Genomic DNA, 22,010 nt, shown 5'->3' with positions numbered 1-22,010 from the left:
GATCTTAGTTCCCCAACCAGGGATCAAACCTGTGCCCTGTGCAGTGGAAGCTTGGAGTCTTAACCACTGGACCACCAGGGAAGTTCCCTAAATGGTTATGGTTTTAAGTCACAAGATATTGAGGTGGCTTGTTATGTGGCAATAGATAACTGATAACAATGGGCTATTTTTCTTGATGTTTTTAAAGGTCACATATGTAAAGGAGGTTAGACAACTGTGTTTGGGAAGGAGCTTTCTTCTCAGGGGAAAATCTTCTCTTTCTCCTATTTTCTTTATTCAAAGAATTCTCCTTCACTATTTAAGTGTCATATTGGGTATCCATTCTTGGAATCCTTCTCTGCACTCAGAGACAGGGTCAGGAGCCCCTTGGATGGGCTGTTTTGCACTCTTGTTCTTACCATAGTGCATTTTATACTTTATAGTTAAAGCTATATTTTTCTCTGGTCTGCGTTCTCTGTGAAGGTCCCGGGAGGGCAAAGACAAAGCTTACCTCACCTGCGCATCTAGAATTTGGCACAGCAGAGGCCATACATGGAAGGGTTTTCTGCTTATGGATCTCACTGGTTCATCAAATACTGATGCTCTCCCCAGGTCACCTGTTCCATTGGGGGACGCCACTCAGCCTGACAATGCTTTCCCCTATCACAATATAATCCCTATCTGTGTACCTTCTATTCAAAGATCTGCATCTGGCCACTAGAGCCAGAAAATTAATGCCCTGCATATTTGAGTGCAGGTGCTGTGCCCTCCTCATTAAATCATTTCTTGGGATGTCCCTGGTGGTCCAGTGGCTAAGACTTTGTGCTCCCAATGTAGGGGGGCTGGGCTCAATCCCTGGCCAGGGAACTAGATCCACCATGCTGCAACTAAAAGATCCCAAGTGCTGAGACTGAGACCTGTTGCAACCAAATAAATAACATAAGAGACCATTTCTTCTTCCGTTCACGGCAGGAGAAGCAGCTGAGGATCCTGGGGACGTCTGGCATAGAGCTCCTGACCATCCTGAGCTCTCTTCTCTTTATTAACAAAATTCACCCTAACTTTTGGCATCAAAACCCATTCTTTAGGTTAACAAACCCATCATAAAATGTCATAACAAGAACTTGGCACTATTGGGAGAGATCTGATCCAGTCAGAGAAGAGTGTGATAATCACTTTTAATTCAATTCAGTCAGTCATGTCTGACTCTTTGCGACCCCAGGGACTGCAGCATGCCAGGCTTCCCTGTCCATCACCAACTCCTGGAGCTTGCTCAAACTCATGTCCATCCAGTTGGTGATGCCATCCAACCATCTCATCCTCTGTTATCCCCTTCTCCTCCTGTCTTCAATCCTTCCCAGCATCAGGGTCTTTTCTAATGAGTCAGCTCTTCGCATCAGGTGGCCAAAGTGTTGGAGTTTCAGCTTCAGCATCAGTACTTCCAATGAATACTCAGGATTGATTTTCTTTAGGGTTGACTGGTTTGATCTCCTTGCAGTCCAAGGGACTCTCAAGAGTCTTCTCCAACACCACAGTTCAAAAGCATCAATTCTTCAGCGCTCAGCTTTCTTTATAGTCCAACTCTCACATGACTACTGGAAAAACCATAGTTTTGACTTTTGTTGGCAAAGTAATGTCTCTGCTTTTTAATATGCTCTCTAGGTTGGTATTAGCTTTTCTTCTAAGGAGCAAGCGTCTTTTAATTTTATGGCTGCAGTCATCATCTGCAGTGATTTTGGAGTCCAAGAAAATAAAGCCTGTCACTGTTTCCATTGTTTCACCTTCTATTTGCCATGAAGTGATGCGAGAAATATCAATAACCTCAGATATGCAGATGACACCAACCTTACGGCAGAAAGTGAAGAAGAACTAAAGAGCCCCTTGATGAAAGTGAAAGAGGAGAGTGAAAAAGTTGGTTTAAAGCTCAACATTCAGAAAACTAAGATCATGGCATTCAGTCCCATCACTTCATGGCAGATAGATGGGGAAATGGTGGAAACAGTGGCTGACTTTATTTTTCTGGGTGGGCAGATGGTGATTGCAACCATGAAATTAAAAGACACTTAATCCTTGGAAGGAAAGTTATGACCAATCTAGATAGCATATTAAAAAGCAGAGACATTACTTTGCCAACAAATGTCCATCTAGTCAAGGCTATGGTTTTTCCAGTGGTCATGTATGGATGTGAGAGTTGGACTGTAAAGAAAGCTGAGTGCTGAAGAATTGATGCCTTTGAACTGTGGTGTTGGAGAAGACTCTTGAGAGTCCCTTGGACTGCAAGGAGATCAAACCAGTTTATCCTAAAGGAAATCAGTCCTGAATATTCATTGGAAGGACTGGTCCTGAAGCTGAAACTCCAATACTTGGGCCACCTGATGCGAAGAACTGACTCATTGGAAAAGACCATGATGCTGGGAAAGATTGAAGGCAGGAGGAGAAGGGGACGACAGAGGATGAGATGGTTGGATGGCATCATCGACTTGATGGACATGGGTTTGGGTGAACTCCGGGGGTTGGTGATGGACAAGGAGGCCTGGCGTGCTGCGATTCATGGGGTTGCAAGGAGTCGGACATGACTGAGCAACTGAACTGAACTGAACTGATGGACTGGATGGCATGATCATAGTGTTTTGAATGTTGAGTTTTAACCCAGCTTTTTCACTCTCCTCTTTCACCTTCATCAAAAGGCTCCTCAGTTCCTCTCCACTTTCTGCCATAAGGGTGGTGTCATCTGCACATTGGAGGTTATTGATATTTTTCCTGGCAATATTGATTGCAGTTTGTGCTTCATCCAGCCCAGCGTTTTGCATGATGGACTCTGCATAGAAGTTAAATAAGCAGGGTAACAATATATAGCCTTGATGTACTCTTTTCCCAATTTGGAACCAGTCCATTATTCCATGTTCGGTTCTATTGCTTCTTGACCTGCAAACAGGTTTCTCAGGAGGCAGGTAAAGTGGTCTGGTATTCCCATCTCTAAGAATTTCCCACAGTTTGTTGTGATCCACACCATTTGTATGTGATCCACATAGACTAAGCTAAAAGGCTTTAGTGTAGTCAATGAAGCAGAAGTAGGTGTTTTTATGGAATTCTCTTGCATTTTCTAAGATCCAACGAATGTTGGCAATTTGATCTCAGGTTCCTCTGCCTTTTCTAAATCCAGCTAGAACATCTGGAAGTTCTCGGTTTAAACCACTAACTTGGTGGCATTTTGTTACCTAGGAACAGATGATCAATACATCATCAGCCTGTGCTGCGCCGTGCCTAGTTGCTCAGTTGGGTCTGACTCTTTGCGACCCCTGGACTGTAGCCCACAGGCTCCTCTGTCCATGGGATTCTCCAGGCAAGGATGCTTGAGTGGGTTTCCATTCCCGTCCCCAGGGGATCTTCCCAACCTAGGAATCGAACTCAGGTCTCCTGCATAGCAGGCAGATTCTTTACCATCTGAGCCCCCAGGGAAGCCTGATAATCACTTCATTCTTTTATTAGTGCAGCCTAAGGCCATATTGATTTCCTGGTTACAATGGCCCTGTGGCTAACAGTAGCATAGCAAAAACTCTTCTGAGTCAGAGTTACCTAACATCTAACCTCAAACGAAGAATGCATAGTTTATTTTACTAACGTTTTTGGGCAAGTGTGTCAATCTTCATAGAACTTAAATTTTATATGGTGATGAGGCATTTCAGGTGCTAATTTCTTTTTCTGTTATACCTGTGAGAATTCTTGTTGACCAGAATTTCATATCCATTTCATTTAACTATGCTAGGTCTTTAATAGGAAAGCTTCTGTTTAGCATTTGGCAAAATTCTTTGTTTAATTCCATTGGATTCTATTTGTAAAAAGAAAAAAAAATACCCAAGGGACACTAAATCTTTTCAGAGAACTGGATATTCTTGTCCCCCAGCCTCCAGTATTGCAGGAAAAATTCCAATAAAGTAGATAAACACTGCAATAAAGTGATAGTAGAAAGAAGGGAGTTTGTAATCAGACAATTTGAGTTTGAATCTCTCTTCAACCCCTAGGTGGTCTATGAAAATAGAGATGTGACTAAATCACACTGACGATCAGTTATTGGAGTGAAAAAAGGGAATGAATTACTTCATGGTACCAGGGTGTGGTCATCCGATGTCTGGGATTCCTTAGTTTGTGGTTTCCTGTAGGTCCTGGCTGTGCAGAGTACCACCCCCACTGAGGTGACCTGGCTGACGCTGGGGCTGGTAAATCCTGATACTGAAGCTGTATTGCTGTGTATCATTTGTAAATAATACAAAGCATGTATTATTTAACATGCTTCATCTCTAGTGACTTCTGTATTTAAAATAGGGATGAACGAATGGATGCAATAGCCCTCTGAACTTTATGATTTGGTGTCTCAGGGGCTTTTTCTGGGCTTGGACAACTTGGGTGGGGTGTGTGTGTATGTGTGTTTAAAAGAGCCACAGCTGCATGTAAATCCATGGCTAATTCATTTCAATGTATGACAAAACCCACTGCAATGATGTAAAGTAATTAGCCTCCAACTAATAAAAAAAAAGTTACTAATAGAAAAAATAAATAAATAAATAAAATGGAAAAACAAAACAAAAAAAAATAAAATAAAAGAGCCACAGCTGTATAAAAAGTGACAGGACCTTCTCAGTGGGTGAGGGGAGGGCTATGTGTGTACCTGTGGAGGCGAGGAGAAGGTGGCCTCTCACAGGGTTAAAACACAGGGTTACCATGTTTTCTGAACCCGCACTGAATCGGCATCTCCGCCTCCCACTAAAGAGATGAGGAGGACTCAGGTTTCCTCCCATCCCCTTGCTGCAGACACGGGCTAGGCTGATTGTAGCGTCTGTGGGTGGATGCTGCCACCTCGGGGTAGCTTCTCAGAATGCGCCACGCAGGACCCTGCAAAGGCTGAGCTGTCCCCATTCTGCTTTTGGAAGAGGATTAAGCGATTTTGCCAGAAAGTAATTAAAAAAAATTATAAACTGAGCCAAGATAGATGTATTGTGGAGTAGAATGTATGTCATATTTACTTTATTTAATACTGTTTCAGAGTAGTTTTAGATTCACAGCGACACTGAGTAGAAGGTCCATTTTCCCTTATCGCCCCTGTATCCCTTCTTAGACACCTAACTTCCCTCATTATCAACATCTCCCACATGAGTGTTACATTTGTTACAACCTATGAACCTACATGCTAATCATCCAAGGTCCACAGTTTACATGAGGGCTCATTCTTAGGGCTGTACCTTCTACAGACTTGGACAAAGTTATAATGACGTGTATCCATCATTATGTATGGTCCAGAATATCTTCTCTGCCCTAAAAAATCATCTGTGCTCTGCCTGTTCACCCAAAACTTTACAGAATGCCAAGCAATGTAAGGACATCTACCCAAACCCTTACTAACCCTTTCACTCGACTTTGGACATGTAAGGAAAAAAAAATAATACAGGCATAACTCAGAGAGATCGCACATTGTGTTCCAGACCATTGCAGTAAAGTGAATGTCAGGAGGACCAGAAGTGTTGATGTCTGAGGAGAGGAGAAGATAAGTTCAAGCAAAAAAGCAAATTTGCCCTTCCTTTACCTTTTTGTTCAATTCAGGCTCTTTTAAAAAAATTATTTATTTGGGTGTACCAGGTGTTAGTTGCGACACGAGGGAGCTTTCAGTTGTGGCAGACAAACTCTTAGTTGTGGCATGTGAGATCTAGTTCTCTGACTAGGGATCGAGCCTGGGCACCCTGCACTGAATGCAGAGTCTTAGCCATTGGACCACCAGGGAAGTCCCAATTCAGGCTCTTAATGGATAGGATGCTGCCCACCCACACTGGGGAGGGCAATCTTCTTTACTCAACTGCTGATTCATATGCCAATCTTTCCTGGAAACACTGTTGCAGACACACCCAGAAATAATGTCTTACCAGCTGTTTGGTCTCATCCCTTCAGTTCAGTTCAGTTCAATTGCTCAGTCGTGTCTGACTCTTTGCGACCCCATGAATCGCAGCACGCCAGACCTCCCTGTCCATCACCAACTCCCGGAGTTTACTCAAACTCATGTCCATCGAGTTGGTGATGCCATCCAGCCATCTCATCCTCTGTCGTCCCCTTCTCCTCCTGCCCCCAATCCCTCCCAGCATCAGGGTCTTTTCCAATGAGTTAACTCTTCGCATGAGGTGGCCAAAGTACTGGAGTTTCAGCTTCAGGACCAGTCCTTCCAATGAACACCCAGGACTGATCTCCTTTAGGATGGACTGGTTGGATCTCCTTGCACTCCAAGGGACCCTCAAGAGTCTTCTCCAGCACCACAGTTCAAAAGCATCACTTCTTCGGCACTCAGCTTTCTTTACAGTCCAACTCTCACATCCATACATGACTACTGGAAAAACCATAGCCTTGACTAGACGGACCTTTGTTGGCAAAGTAATGTCTCTGCTTTTTAATATGCTATCTAGGTTTATCATAACTTTCCTTCCAAGGATTAAGCGTCTTTTAATTTCATGGTTGCAATCACCATCTGCAGTGATTTTGGAGCCCCCCAAAATAAAGTCTGACACTGTTTCCACTATTTCCCCATCTATTTCCCATGAAGTGATGGGACCAGATGCCATGATCTTAGTTTTCTGAACGTTGAGTTTTAAGCCAACTTTTTCACTTTCCTCTTTCACTTTCATCAGGAGGCTTTTTAGTTCCTCTTCACTTTCTGCCGTAAGGGTGGTGTCATCTGCATATCTCAGGTTATTGATATTTCTCCCGGCAATCTTGATTCCAGCTTGTGCTTCTTCCAGCCCAGCATTTCTCATGATGTACTCTGCATATAAGTTAAATAAGCAAGGTGACAACATACAGCCTGACACACTCCTTTTCCTATTTGGAACCAGTCTGTTGTTCCATGTCCAGTTCTAACTGTTGCTTCCTGACCTGCATATAGGTTTCTCAAGAGTCAGGTCAGGCGGTCTGGTATGCCCATCTCTTTCAGATTTTCCACAGTTTATTGTGATCCACACAGTTGAAGGCTTTGGTGTAGTCAATAAAGCAGAAATAGATTTTTTTTCTGGAACTCTCTTGCTTTTTCGATGATCCAGCGGACGTTGGTAATTTGATCTCTGGTTCCTCTGCCTTTTCTAAAACCAGCTTGAACATCTGGCAGTTCACAGTTCATGTATTGCTGAAGCCTGGCTTGGAGAATTTTGAGCATTACTTTACTAGCGTGTTAGATGAGTACAATTGTGTGGTAGTTTGAACATTCTTTGGGATTGCCTTTCTTTGGGATTGGAATGAAAACGGACCTTTTCCAGTCCTGTGGCCACTGCTGAGTTTTCCAAATTTGCTGGCATATTGAGTGCAGCACTTTCACAGCATCATCTTTCAGGATTTGAAATAGCTCAACTGGAATCCCATCACCTCCACTAGCTTTGTTCATAGTGATGCTTTCTAAGGCCCACTTGACTTCACATTCCAGGATGTCTGGCTCTAGGTGAGTGATCACACCGTCGTGATTATCTGGGTCATGAAGATCTTTTTTGTACAGTTCTTCTGTGTATTCTTGCCACCTCTTCTTAATAGCTTCTGCTTTTGTTAGGTCCATACCATTTCTGTCCTTTATCGGACCCATCTTTGCCTGAAATGTTCCCTTGGTATCTCTAATTTTCTTGAAGAGATCTCTAGTCTTTCCCATTCTGTTGTTTTCCTCTATTTCTTTGCATTGATCGCTGAGGAAGGCTTTCTTATCTCTCCTTGCTATTCTTTGGAACTCTGTGTTCAAATAGGAATATCTCTCCTTTTCTCCTTTGCTTTTCGCTTCTCTTTGTTTCACAGCTATTTGTAAGGCCTCCTCAGACAACGATTTTGCCTTTTTGCATTTCTTTTCCATGGGGATGATCTTGATCCCTGTCTCCTGTACAATGTCACGAACCTCCATCCATAGTTCATCAGGCATTCTGTCTATCAGATCCAGTCCCTTAAATTTCTCACTTCCACTGTAGAGTCATAAGGGGTTTGATTTAGGTCATACCTGAATGGTCTAGTGGGTTTCCCTACTTTCTTCAATTTAAGTCTGAATTTGGCAATAAGGAGTTCATGATCTGAGCCACAATCAGCTCCTAGTCTTGCTTTTTCTGACTGTATAGAGCTTCTCCATCGTTGGCTGCAAAGAATATAATCAATATGATTTCGGTGTTGACCATCTGGTGATGTCCATGTGTTGTTGGAAGAGGGTGTTTGCTATGACCAGTGCATTCTCCTGGCAAAACTCTATTAGCCTTTGCCCTGCTTCATTTCATACTCCAAGGCCAAATTTGCCTGTTACTCCAGGTGTTTCTTGACTTCCTACTTTTGCATTCCAGTCCCCTATAATAAAAAGGACACCTTTTTTGGGTGTTAGTTCTAAAAGGTGTTGTAGGTCTTCATAGAACCGTGCAACCTCAGCTTCTTCAGTGTTACTGGTTGAGGCATAGGCTTGGATCACTGTGATACTGAATGGTTTGCCTTGGAAACGGACATTCTGTCATTTTTGAGATTGCATCCAAGTACTGCATTTCGGACTCTTTTGTTGACCACGATGGCTACTCCATTTCTTCTAAGGGATTCCTGCCCACAGCAGAAGATAAAATGGTCATCTAAGTTAAATTCACCCATTCCTGTCCCATTTTAGTTCGCTGATTCCTAGAATGTCAACATTCACTCTTGCCATCTCCTGTTTGACCACTTCCAATTTGCCTTGATTCATGGACCTAACATTCCAGGTTCCTATGCAATATTGCTCTTTACAGCATCGGATGTCAAATTGACACATAAAATTACCCATTACAAGCCCTAAGGTGTCCATACCTCTTAATCCTCTTCTTCCTGAGGGTTAACATTCAGATAAAAATTCTGTCTGATTTAAACTTAGCCTTGTTTTTCTCCTGAGGCAATGGTAACATGACCAATTATTTGTTCATCTCCTAGGACATGGAATTGGGAAACATACAATAGAGATTAAATATTTCAACATATTACCTTGCTATGTTTCTCCTTCTGGTAAATATTTGTGACAGTGATGGTGACCTGAATGTCTCCCTTGACTTCTGATCAAAATTTCAAAAAACTAATACCATTACTTTTCTGAGTAGAGTAGCTGACGGGTCAGAAAAGCAGGTGAACATTGGAAGGGGTGTGTGTGTGTCCAGTAGGGAAGAGCGGTTGGGTTCTGTCACCGATAGATGGAGAGTTCGGGCACATGATTTGGTTCCTCTTGGATTTATGAGACTGGGGACCAGTGGCAGAGAGCCCTGGAGATGAGGATCCTGGGATCTTATTGCTGTGGCTGCGGATCACAGAGAGCCTGTGGAAGGAAATTCTCATTACCTACCCCCCCTCCATCTGGCTTCCAAAAAGACTGTAAAGTGACATCCAAGACTTATTTATTGATACTTGTGGTGTTCAGTTCCCATCTGCCTGCTGGAATCACCCTTCGCTGTCCAAAGAACAGGTTCAGTTCCTTTAGAAATCCTGGGCAGGAGACAGGGACTTATAAAAATCACTTTAGAAACTCCCCACCCCCACCCAGGTATTCTTCTAAGAATTTTAGAGAATTGAATCTTCTCCATCATATTCTAGCAAGGGTTCATTTGTTCTCGCTTCTTTTTTGCTGACAACCCCAATGTGGCCCAGAGGATTTAAACCACTGGGTAGAAATGCAGCTGGTTTTTGAGTATGATTTTACATCCTGCATCTTTACTGAATTTGTATATTACTACTAGCATTTTTTTTTCTGGCAGACTCTTTAGGGTTTCCTTTATATAATATCATGTCCTCTGTAAACAGAGGCATTTTTACTTCTTCCTTTACAATTTGGATGCCTTTATTTCTTTTCCCTGCCTAAATGCTCTGAGTAGGAGTTCCATAACTGTATTGGGTAAAAGTGGTCCGAATGGGCACCCTTGTCTTGTTCCTGATCTTAGAGAAAAAGCTTTCAGTTTTTTACCACTTAGTATAATGTTAGCTGTCATACGTGGCCTTTATGTTATTATGTTCCCTCCATACTCATTTTGTTGAGAGTTCTTATAATGAATGGGTATTGGATTTTGTCAAATGCCTTTTCTGCATCTACTGAAATGATCCTATGATTTTTGTCCTTTATTTTGTTAATGTGCTATACCATACTTACTGATTTGTGTATATTGAACAATCCTTGCATTCAGGGATAAATTTCACTTGGTCATGGTATATGACCCTTTTAATGTGTTGTTGGATTTAATTTGCTAGTATTTTAAGGATTTTTGCATGTATATTCATCAGAGATCTTGACCTGTAATTTTCTTTTCTTGTAATGTCTTTGGCTTTGGTATCAGAGTAATGCTGTTCTTTTAAAATGAGTTTGGAAGTGTTCCCTCTTCTTAAATTTTTGGAAGAGTTTGAGAAGGCTTGACATTAATTCTTCTTTAAATATTTGGTAGAATTAATTGGTGGATTCATCAGGGCCTGTTCTTCTCTGTGTTGCAAGATTTTTGATTAGTGATTCAATCTCCGTACTCATTAATGGTCTGTCCAGATTCTCCATTTCTTCATTATTCATTCTTGGTAGGTTGTGTGTTTCCAGGAATTTGTCTGCTTCTCCTAGGTTGTCCAATTTGTGGCCGTATAAATAAATGTTTGTGGTAGTCTTCTATGATCCTTTGCATTTCTATAATATTAGTTGTAATGTCTCTTCTTTCATTTATAATTGAGTCTTTTTTCCTAGTCTACCTAGAGATTTGTCAAACTTTCTTCATCATTTAAAAAAACCAAAACCCAGATCTGAGTTTCATGAATATTTTCTATTGTTTTTCTATTATCTATTTCATTTATTCCCACCCTCATCTTTATTCCTTCTCCTAACTTTAGTTTATTCTCTTTTTCCATTTCCTTGAGGTGTACAATTAGCTTGTTTGTTTGAGATCCCTTCCTTCCTCTCTGTCTTTGATAAGATGACCTAATTTTATTTTTCAAATTTCACTTTGTTGCACAGAAACTAACACAACATTGTGGAATAATTTTACTCTAAAAAACAAGAAAACCAACCCAAAGTGAATTTCAAAGGAGATCTGTGCAGCGGGTAGTGATTAGTTAATTTACAGAAGCTCGGAGTCACAGGCCTCCCCAGACCCTCTTCAGTCTGCGCTCAGCCCCACGCCCCACCCGACACCCTGGACGCTGTGTTGTGTTGGGTCGCCCGTCCCTGCAGTTGGCCGATGGGTTTTCTCGGGGGCACGCGGGTCTCCGACCGGGCACCAGTCAGGTGTGTGCTGGCTGCAGAACCCTCGGCCGTCAAGCCTGCCGTGTGGTCTGGGAGGCGGTCACCACGGTGCTGGGAGGATCCGGGCAGGAGTAGCTGCTTCTCCAGGCTGCCATTTCCAGGGCGTCGGACTCCCGGGCCCGCCTCCTTCCGGGGACGCACGCCGCGAGCACGTGGCCTGTGGGGGCCGGTCCTTCCCTGCAGCTGCCAGGCAGAGGCGGCGGAGGGCGGACGCGCACGGGCGACGGTTGTTTCCTGGGGAGAAGGGCAGGGGACACGGAGCGGCGCCTGGACGCCGGGCCTGCGGCCGCTAAGAAGGCATGCACACCCCTGAGCCTGCTCTGGGCGCCCCGGGGGTCGGGGGACCCTGCTGCATGAGGCCGGTGACTCTGCGTGCGTGCGGGAGGCAGGCGGAGGTGGGGTCCAGTGGGCGAAGAGGCCGCCTGTGCCCGGGGTGTGGGCTCCGGCCTGGGCCCCGGTTCCGGGGATGACCCAGGCTGCGGTCCGTCTTCGTGGCTCCCGCGGTTGGAGCAGGTGACACAGGGCGTGCAAAGCAGGCCGAGGTTTGGGCCCGGAGAGAAAGGAGGGCGTCAAGGGGGCCCTCCGAGGTGGCTTCAGCAGGAGCCGTGCTGGCATCTCAGCTCCGCGGCATGTGTCCTGCCCGAGCTGGTCGTGAGAACGGGAGAGTCAGGCACGCGAGGCCCCGAGCACAGCGCTGGCCCGGCCCACCGCCGACCTGGCCCCGTGTAGCTGGCTGCAAGGTGACACCATTTCCGCGGTGGTGGGACCCACAGGGTGGAGGGGTTAGGGCCGCGGGGCTCCGGGACCTCCCTCCCAGCCCACACCTTCCGCCCTCCAGCCGCATCCTCCCGGGCCCTTTCTGCTCATGGGCCCAGAAGGGGACCACCCCAGTCCTTTCCGATGTGCTTTCCTAATTGACTTTCAGGGTGGGGAAGCTGTGGTCAAGGTGTCTTTCCTTCCAGAAGCTTCTGGGCTCCAGGCCTTTGATAAAACTACAGGGCCTGGATGGGGCGGGTCTTCTGGGAAAATGGAGGGGGAACGTGGAAGACGTTTGCAGATTTCAGCTTTCTGCGGAAGAGCAGCTCACGTGGAAGCGATGCACAAGCTAAGTGGTCTCCGAAGGGGTTCCTTGTGTTTTCAGTGGGCTGATATCATCAGATGAACCTTCTGAAAGAGCCAAGACTCAAAACAGAGGTGGAAACGCATGTGTGGGGTGCAGAGGACCCTGGGGAAACGAGCTGGGCCACCACAGATATTTTGAGGGTGGCCAGAAAAGTGCTTAGCTGGGGGCATGGGCTGATAGGGTGGCCTTTGTGGAGAAGGGTGGCAAGTCTCCACTCTAACCGCTTGCCATTTCTCTCCCCAGGTTCAGAGGGCTTATCTTGAGCAAGACCGTCCGTCACCTAGCAGAAGTGCAAAGGCATGGCCGTGTTTGCTCTCATCATATGTGGTAGGTTTTGCCAGTCTCATCACTTTTTCTTCCAGGTGGCGGGGCTGAGACAATAGCTACTTCAGGAGTCTGGCCCTGGCCGGGGAAGGCAGCTGGGAAGTTGAGCTAGGGCTGGGCTGCTGTCCCCAGATGGAAGCAAAAAGCCCTGCCTGGGGCTCCTCCAGCTCACACCTGCCCTCGCAGACACCCAGGACCAGAGCTGATCCCACGCCTGCAAGGGTTTAACCTGGGATCTGCTGGCATCTGAGGCTGAATGTGGCTTCAGACTGGGGTGTTGGCCTCTTGTGGCTTTTCTTTTACTTTAGATTCACTGACGACACTTAGAACTCAGACAGTTACACGTGAAAATCTGGATTCCCATCTTCTCCTTAAAAAGCCAGGCTGTGACAGTACCGGTTCGTGTCAGGGGAGGCAGGAGTCAGCTGCCACCGGGATGGGTTCTGTGTAGTTTGCCTCTATCCCCTCCAGCCTCTGTTGTCTTCTCCTTGACCCTCCACTGGTTCAACTTCCAGGCCTAGGCCCTGTGGGCATTTGTGGTAAGGACCCATTTTTTAACCAGAGCTTGACTCGTGTCCAATTTCTGGGAAGGCTCTGTAAGTAGGACCTGGGGCTCGGAGAGGAGCCGGGGTGATAGCTCACTGCCCAGGCCCTGGCTGTCCGGCCCTGCATGTCAGTGGGTCTCGCTTCAGATCTGCACCCCGGCAGGATCCAGAAATTCTCTCCTGGTCACTGCAGGGGGGATGGCAGCAGTTATGGCAGGCCCAGGGGGCCACAGATCTGGAGAGAGTCCCTGGGGGTGCCCTCCTCAGCTGTCTGTAGGGGCTGAGTGAGCAACTGGAATGAATGATTTACGCAGGGGAGGCAAGCTGGGTGGTGGTCAGCAGTGGGGAGCAGGGCAGAATGCAGAGTGGGTTCCTGGCTGACTGGCAGGGTGCCCAGTAAGTTGCTAGCTGATGGAAACCAAGGTCGAGAGTTGCCAGAGAGTATATTTATGTTCAGTTGTTACAGCACTGTTTGTTGTTAAGACTATCCTTTCTGCATTGTCTGTGTGCCTTTGTAAAAATCCAGCTGTTCATATATGTGTAGGTTTTTTTTTCTGGACTCACTATTCTGTTTGTCTGTTTTTATAGAAAGCCATGCTTATTTGATCACTCTAGTTTAAAAGAAAAAAAACTCTTAAAATGAATTATGTTAGTTCTTCAAATTTGTTCTTTTTCTAAGTTGTTTTTGGTTATTCTAGGCTCTTTATCTTTTCGTATGAATTCTAGAGTTACCTTATCAATGTCCACAAAAATGTCTGCTAGGATTTTGATTGAGATTGCTTTGAATCTGCAGATGAGTTTGGAGGAGAATTGATGTCTTAACAATACTGAGTCTTCTGACCCATGGTCAAAGTATAGCTCTCCATTTGTTTAATTCATCCATAATTTCTCTCAGCAACGTTTGTTTTCACTGTTTGGGTCTTTCCCATCTTTTTCTGGTTTATCCCTAATTAATATTTTACCTGTTTTAAGTGATATTTTTAAAAATTCAGATTCCAACTGTAGATAGCATATACAAATATAATTGATTTTTTTGTATTGGTCTTGAATCCTACACCTTTCCTATACTCATCTATTTATTCTAGTAGGTTTTTGGTTGATTTTGTCTTTTTCCAAATAGGTTATCATACTATCTGTGAATAAAGATTCACATCTCCCTTCTTCCTTTACAATCTGGATGCTGTTTATTTCTTTTTCTTGCTTGATTACACTGTCTAGAACTTCCAGTACAGTGTTTGGTAGAAGTGATGACAGTGGAAATCCTTGACTTGTTCTTGATCTTAGGGGGAAAACATTCAAGTTTTTCACCATTCAGTATGGTGTTAACTGTTTTTGTATGTGTTTGTGTCTGTGTATGTGGATGACTTTTCTCAGATTGAAGAAGTTTTTCTCTTCTGTTTCTTGTTTCCAGAGGTTTTTTTTTTTTTTTAAATCAGGATTGGATGTTGGATTTTGGCAAATGCTTTTTCTGTGGCTATTAAGATTATCATGTGTTTTTTTGTCTTCAGTTAGTTTACTATGTAACATAGTAAATTACATTGATTGAATTTTGAATGTTAAAATAACCCTGCCTTCCTTGGAAAAATCCCACATAGTCCTGATATATTATCGATTTAATATATTGTTGGTTTTGATTTGCTAAAGTTTTGTTTAGAATTTTTGCATCTATGTTCAAGAGGAATATTGGTCTGTTTCTTTTCTTGTAATGTTTTTTTCTGATTTTGTTGTTAGGGTACTGCTGGCCTCAGAATAAGTTAGCAAGTAGTCCTTTCTCAATTTTTGGAAGAGTTTGTATTGAATTGACATTATTTCTTCTTTAAATATTTGATAGAACACACTGGGAAGTCATCTGGCCTGGAGTTTTCTTTTTTAATGGTGCAGCTACTATTTAAGAAAATTTTTACTTTATATTGGATAGTTAACAATGTTTTATTAGTTTTATATGTACAGCAAAGTGATTCAGTTAAACATATACATATATCTATCTTTTTCAAATTCTTTTCCCAGTTAGGTTATTATAGAATATTGAGCAGAGTTCCCTGTGCTAAACAGTAGGTCCTTGTTGCTTATCTGTTTTAAATATAGCAGCGTGTACATATCAGTCCTAAATTCCCAATCTATCCCTCCTTCAACGCTTCCCCCTGTCTACCCCCTGCACCCGTCTGTTACTATCAGTTCTTTCTCTAAGCCTGTGAGTCTGTTTCTGTTTTGTAAATAAGTTCGTTTGTACCACTTCTAAAAATTTCACATATAAGTGATATCGTATGCTACTTTTCTTTCTCTCACTTCACTTAGTATGATGATCTCCAGATCCATCCATGTTCCTGCAGATGGCATTATTTCATTCTCTTTGATCATTGAGTGATAGTCCATTGTATCTTCCATTGCACCACATCTTTATCCACTGTCGAGGGACACTTAGATTGCTTCCATGTCTTGGCTATTGTAAACAGTGCTGCAATGAACATTGGGATGTATGTATACTTTTTTTCCCCCCTGTGTATACAATACCTTATTTATTTATTTATTTATTTATTTATTTATTTTTTTACCTTATTTATTTTTAAAAAATTTTTATTTCATATTGGGGTATAGCTGATTAACAATGCTGTGATAGTTTCAGGTGAAAAGTGAAGAGACTCAGCCATACGTATACAATGTCCATTCTCCTTTGATGGGGTGTTTTAAGTTATGGTTTAGGTTCCTTTCATTGATAGACATTTTTAGGTTGCCATATGTTTTCTTTAATGAGCTTTGGTCATTTGTGTCGTCTAAGGAATTTGTCCATTTCATCTAAGTTTTTGTATTTATTGTCATAAGGTTGTTCATTATATTTACTTTTATTTTTAAAATTTTATTTATTTATTTCTTGAGTGAGTGGCATGTGGGATCTTAGTTCCCCAGCTAGGGATCAAACCCATGCCTCTTGATTGGAAGTGCAGTGTCTTAACCACGGGACCATCAGGGAAGTCCCCTGTATTTGCTTTTTTCCTTTAATATCTGTAGAAATTTACTTTTTTATTTTTGACTGTACCATATGGCTTGCAGGATCTTAGTTCCCAGACCAGGGATGGAACCTGGGTCCCCCCAGTGAAAATAACAAGTTCTACCACTGGACTGCCAGAGAATTCCCTGTAGAAATTTAAATGTTGTAGCTCTTTTTATTAATTATGTTGACAATTTGTGTCTTTTCTCTTTTTCTCTTAATCATTATGCCTTGAGTTTTATTAATTTTACTGATCTCAGAGAAGCAACTTTGGCTTCATTTTTTTTTTTCTATTGCCTTTTTGTTTTCTGTTTCATTTATTTCCAGTTTGGTCTTTAGTATATCCTTTCTTCTGCTTAATGTGGGTTTAATTTTATCTTCTACTTCTAATTTTTAATGTGGAAAGTGAAATTGATTTTTCTTTTCTAATATAAGCATTTTGTCTTATAAATTTCTCTGCTTTGGTGACATTCCATAAATTCTCATATTTTCATTTTCCTCCTGTTCAAAGTATTTTCTAATTTCCCTTTTGATTTGTTTTTGACCTGTGGATTCCTTATATATGTATTTAGTTTTAAAAACTTTGGGGATTTTTTTCAGAAATCTTTCTGTTATTGATTTCTAATTTAATTTTTTTTGTGGTCAGAGAAAAATACTTTTTGGAGTTGAGTCCTTTAGAAATAACTGAGATTTGGGGTATGACCCAGTATAGGGCTTTTGTTGGTGTCTGTTCTGTATGCATTTGAGCAGAATGTGTATCCTGACATTGTTGGGTTGAGTGTTTTGTAAGTGTCCCTCAGGTCAAGCTGGTTGATAGCTGTTCAAATCTACCACCTCTTTGCTGATTTCCTGTCCATTTGTTGCATCAATTATTGAGACATACTGAAATGTCTAGCTGTAACTTGGGATTGGTCTGTTTTAATGGCTCATACTTTGAGTGTAAGTATCTCCTCCTTTTTGTTTCCCTGGGAATCTTGTTCTGTTCTCCCAACTCACCTCCAGGATGAGGTGCTGCTCTGCAAAGCACATTTGACTTTTCCTGGAGGAGTGTTCAATGCTGTGTTTGTCTACTGTTTTGTTTTTTTTCTTTCTGTCCTTTCACTGGGTTATTATGTCCTAGACCACAGTGACTGGGTTTTGTTGCACTCACATATGAACGACTCAAGAAGCATTTTATGATGTAAGAAAGGTATTTGAGGCTCAGTACATGTACATGTGGCATTATTAGAACTAGGAACAAGAATTCATTAGATTCAGGGAACTGCAGCCTGGAGTGACAGTGAGAGTATAAGAACCTTGAGAATTAGCAAAAATTATTGTGGAGGACATGACTTTTCACTTGATGACAAGTTAAGAGTGAAAACTATCAAGTGCATCTGGCATGGGGTTTCATTCACATCTACTCAAGTTAACAGGATCATATCCTTGATCCTTTTGTTTCTCTTCATAACCCATTTCCAAAGGATTCGTGTAAAATGTTTTCCAGCGATGGAATGTGGGCTTCATTTGAGATCTCATGTGTAATGCCCAGAAATTATAGAGATCACAAGGGTTTACTCTGGATGCTTTGGCCAGAAGGTGGTATGACTGAGGTGGTATGGTTTCACTTTGTTCATATAACCGGAAGTTGGAAAGTTCATGGGAAAATAAATCATTGTGGTTGGCAAAGAGCTTGGGATCAGAACCTCTGGTGCCTAGTAAGAGTCTGAGGATATAGGCAAGATTTTTAAGACAAAAGAGATGTAAAAACAGGAGGGTTATGGTTTAGGACAAAATTTGAGAAAGAGAAAAAGCTGGATGTGATAACTTCTTTTTAGGTCTTTTGATCTGGGGATGGGCTGTCAGGCTTAAAGGGACAGAGCTAGACTCTGTTAGATGAGATATAATCTTAAGAGGTGATACATTTGATATCATTCTGCAGAAGTGACAGAAGGAAGCTCTTTCAATACTCAAAGACCCAACTCTCTGGAGCCAGGACAGATGGTGAGCAGCAATCACTGCTTGAATGGGTGGAAAAATGTCAACATCACGGAGCATTTTATCTCCCGTCTGTTTCCCTCTGCAGTTTCAATTTGGTGCAATAAATCCAAGTTTCCCATTTCCTTTCCTCAGGCTGCCCAGGTTGCCAGTGTCTTAAAGTTGACATGGATCCAGGTTGTTTTGAAAGGGAAGTGTTTAACCAAGATGCTGAGCCTGGAGCTTTCGAAAATGGGGTCCTCTTGCTTAGGCTGTCAGATTGTATTAATGTTTTTGTACCCTGGGCTTTGATTCTGTATGTCCAGTATCCTCATAAAGAGATAGGAAATAATTCATTCAGTAGCTTTCCGTTCAAACAACTCTGCCTTAGCCACTCACATACTCCACTAGTGTATTAATATATGAATTAATTCAAGCTTCTGTCTGTTTAGGAGCTGATGATACAAATGTAAATTTGATATGACCCTTACCCATAAGGAGCTCATGGTCTAGTAGAGGGGAAAGTGGATAGATGTTGTTTTAGTTATCTATATAGTAATTTATGATTTCCCGTAAATCCAGGGCTGACTTTAAGGTTTCTGAGGCTCAAATGGGCAGTTTTTCTGCTTGTCTTGCTTGGGGAGTCTCTCATGCACATGCATTCAGCTGGCTATTGAGCTTGGCTGGAAGATCCAATATGGCATCACTTACATGTCTGGCATCTCAGTGCTCTTCCATATGGCCTTTCTCTTTCTTGTGGTCTCATCATCCAATAGTCTAGTTCAAGTTTCTTTACAGCGAGGTGCCTGGTTTTACCAGGGAGAGGGCAGAAGCTGCCTGACTTTTTAAAGGAGAAGACCAGAAGTGATATCACTTCTGTTGCATTTTATTTATTTACTTTTAAGGATAAAAAAAGCCAAATTTATTAGATTTGTCCACAGTCAACGGTGGTGATCTTCTTGCTGGTATTGCTGTTTCTGGACCCAAAGCTTTCTATGGCTTCCACAATATTCATGACCTCCTTCACCTTGCCAAAGACCACATGCTTGCTATCCCACCACTTAGTCTTAGCCGTGCAGATGAAAAATGGCAAACCGTTTGTGTTGGGGCCTGTGTTTGCCACGGACAAGAGGCCAGGACCTGTGTATTTCAGGGTGAAATTCTATCATCAAATTTCTCCCCAGAGATGGACTTGCCACCCGTGCCATTATGGCATGGCACCTAGATCCTAGAATTATTCTGTTAGAGCAGGATTTATCCTTCTCCCCCAGTGCTCAGATCATGAAAGTTTTCCACTGTCTTGGAACTTTGTCTGCAAACAGCTCAAAGGAGACGTGGTCCAAAGACTCGCTGTTGTCAGCAGTGTTGAAGAACACAGTGGGACTGACCATAGCTGGGCAACATAGAAGGCTCTGGGGTGGTGGCATCTGCAAGGCCTGTTGCATTTTATTGACCAAGGAAGGTCTTGACTCAAGAGGAGGGGTAGTAGAAGTGGTAATGGGTGAAGGTAGCACACACTTACAGAGAGGGAACTCTCTTTGGAGAGTAACTGCCGCAGAAACAAATAAACAAGAACCAAAGCTAAAATTTAGTGAGCTCTTCTGTGTCAGCCAGCCAGCTAAGTACTGGTCACATGTTATCTCACGACATCCACATACTAACCTAAATGAAGTAGGAATCATTCTCACCCCCATTTTATTTATCTATTAATTTATTTTATTTTATTTGGCTGCATTGGGTCTTAGTTGCAACACATGGGATCTTTAGTTGCTGCATGTGGGATTTAGTTCCCCGACCAGTGCAGGCCCCCTGCATTGGAAGCACAGAGTCATAGCCACTTGACCACCAGGGAAGTCTTACCCCATTTTGCAAGTAAGTGAATGAAGCAAGAGGTTAAATAAACAACCCCAGGTCTAATAAATGGACAGGATCCAAACTCCTCAGAGATTAATTTGTTGCACTAAGAAAAGTTTGAGTGAAATGGTGAAGAACTCCGTCTATGGAGTCATCACATTGTAATTAATGCTAGAGAGAGGGCAGTGAGGTTCAGCGAAGGGAAAGATCCCTTCTGTGTGGGAGTTTAGGGAGGTCTTCAGAAAAGGTGACATTTGATGCTGAAGGATGGTTTAGACATGAACAGATGGTGGATGAAGGTCTCCTTGCAGGTGGGAAACATCGTGCACACATGTTGAGGAGAGGATCCAGGCGTGCACTCTGGGACCAGCAGCCAGTTTATCTTAAGTGGACTCCAGAATTCAAGGAGGGAGACACAGAGTGTGATGCAGGACATTTGGGGTCGGTTTGTGAAAATACTCAAAAACCAGGCTGAGATATTTGGACCTTTACTTCATGGGGAGACATTTAGTGTTTGGGAATAAGAACTTTATTTTAAAAAGGTTAAAACCACAGAGGTAGCTTTGATACATGAAAATGCAGATACTTAAGACAGGATGAACAGAGAATGAATTCTATGTAGGCTAATGGAGAGGAGATTTATGTCCGAAGCTTTTAATTGACCCCTGGGATGGATTAGAGGTAAAGAAGAATATAGATATTGAAGGGTTGATAGCTGAAGATGGAATCAAAGATGAGTGTCAAATAACCAGCTGCAGTAACTAAAATAATAGGGATGGGATAGACTTGGGAAATATACAGCTGTTTAAATTTTAAGCTACAGAGTTGACTTCAAACAGTGCTGTTGCCTTGAGGGTGGGGTGTGGGGGGCAAGGTGGGTTTGCAGGAGTTGATCCAAAGGTAAGAGTCAATGTGACACTTTTCCTTAAAATTTATTTGGCAAGATATTGTAGGCTATTAACACGATTTTCTCCTTTTCTCTTTGTTACTTTCAAATGCAAATGGAGCCCAGTTACTTTTAAGGCCTGATGCATTAGCTGTATATATCTCCTAACTGTATCCCTCCCCCTGACATCCTCACATTAACCTCAGAAGGGGTACTGCCCTGTGTCAGGGCATTGAGAGCTCGGTGGGATACTATGCCTTGACCTACTGCTTTACACGTAAGAAAATGAGAGAGGTAAAGTTAAATAACCAGTATAACATAAGAGTCAGAATCTGTGTGCTGACCTGAGCCTAGGCAGATAGAAGGACATTTACGACCTTTATACCCAGGGCATGGGGAGGTGGAAGGCCAGGTCATAGATAAACTTAAGCACACTGGGGAAAGATAAATACTGCCCTGTGGCCTCTCAGCATCAGGAATGAGCCTGGGATAGATAGAACTGTGAGCCAGTGACTCAGTTTCCTTTGCAAGATATTTACTTTTGACAAGAGTCGTCATAGGTTCAGGATATAAGATCCTGTAATAGTGCTGTGGTTAAAGATTTTCCTTCTGGATAGAGTCACACGCTGGCAAATGGGTGGGAATCACCAGAACTTACGTAGCTGCTCATCAGAACGAATGCAGTCATTTCTGAAGTGGGTGGTTAACTTTTTACTTGCTCTCTTGTTTTTCATTTGTTTCAGATCTGAGTATGTGAGTTCTGGGGCTTTGGGAATGGCAACTGGGATTTAAATATTTAATGGAGACTGCTTCTTACCATTATGCCTCATTACCGACTCTCACTCTCATCATTCATCAGATCGGTAGCCCCTCAAGGAATGGGAAGATTGCACTGTCTCCTCACATATGCTTTGTCAAACCCCTGATTATTTGTCTGAGTTGGACTGTACATGGTCCCATGTTGAAGGGAAAGGATTCCTGTCGGAACTGGTTTCCAAGAGCCCATACAGTTCGTTGAGGACTTCCCAGGCCAGTGTCTTGTTACTTGTGGTCATGTGCTGAAACAGTAACTACTACTAATATTTACAATA

At 42.8% G+C, this 22,010-nt stretch overlaps 1 pseudogene; it reads right to left on the bottom strand.

The window, feature by feature from the left end:
* Positions 1 to 19,104: 19,104 nt before the first annotated feature.
* On the bottom strand, positions 19,105 to 19,570 carry LOC110122757 (peptidyl-prolyl cis-trans isomerase A pseudogene; annotated as a pseudogene).
* Positions 19,571 to 22,010: the final 2,440 nt, after the last annotated feature.

Source organism: Odocoileus virginianus, chromosome 20 (assembly GCF_023699985.2).
Source record: "Odocoileus virginianus isolate 20LAN1187 ecotype Illinois chromosome 20, Ovbor_1.2, whole genome shotgun sequence".
Lineage (NCBI taxonomy): Eukaryota > Metazoa > Chordata > Mammalia > Artiodactyla > Cervidae > Odocoileus > Odocoileus virginianus.
The sequence above is the reverse complement of the archived record's forward strand: the minus strand, read 5'-3'. Positions and strand labels throughout refer to the sequence as shown.